This window comes from Euprymna scolopes, chromosome 15 (assembly GCF_053919585.1).
Source record: "Euprymna scolopes isolate OS-2025 chromosome 15, ASM5391958v1, whole genome shotgun sequence".
NCBI lineage: Eukaryota > Metazoa > Mollusca > Cephalopoda > Sepiida > Sepiolidae > Euprymna > Euprymna scolopes.
Window position 1 is genome coordinate 85645457 of NC_136496.1, and position 783 is coordinate 85646239.

Here is a 783-nt window from a genome sequence, read left to right on the forward strand (position 1 = left end):
GAAAAGTAATAAGAAAGGGAAAGGCGTGTGACGATTGGGAAACTATACTCGACAAACACGTGTTTCTTTTTCTTACCTCTTCGAAAACGAGTTGGCTGCCCAGCTAGCTGTGTCTGTATATTAAGGGCCAGCTTTGCCTGGTGCGGTGTATTAAGAGTCAGCTGTGTCTGGTGTGGTTGATTGAAATTCAGCTTTGCCTGGTTCCGTTTATTTAGAACCAGTTGTACCTGGTACATGTTTTGAGAGCCAGATTCGTCTAATGTCGTGTATTTAGAACCAGCTGTGGCTGGTGTCGTATATTGAGAGCCGGTTGATGTGGAGGTCATTTAAAGAGAACAAAAGCATTACACACACAAATACGCGCGCACACACACACACACACACACACACACACACACATATATATATATATATATATATATATATATATATATATATATATATATATATATATATATCGTTTCGATTTTAAGTAGTTTTTGCATAACGATATAAAAAATTATCAAATAATTGGCAGATATAATACACTCACATTTCTGGTGAAAACATGCTTCAGAAAGAAAGTTAACATCCATTTGATTCATATCCATAATGGAACCATTCGAAAATGGAAATTTGTTGCACCTATTTTTATCACTAGATGGTTTTCAATTTCCACAGCGGCAAAGTAACAAACAAGATATGTACTAGAGACGATGAAGATGTTTTAGTTGACAAAATTGCATTAAAGAGTTTTGCAAAGTTTTGATCTGGATAATTAATAACGAGGAATGTTTGCAAAGA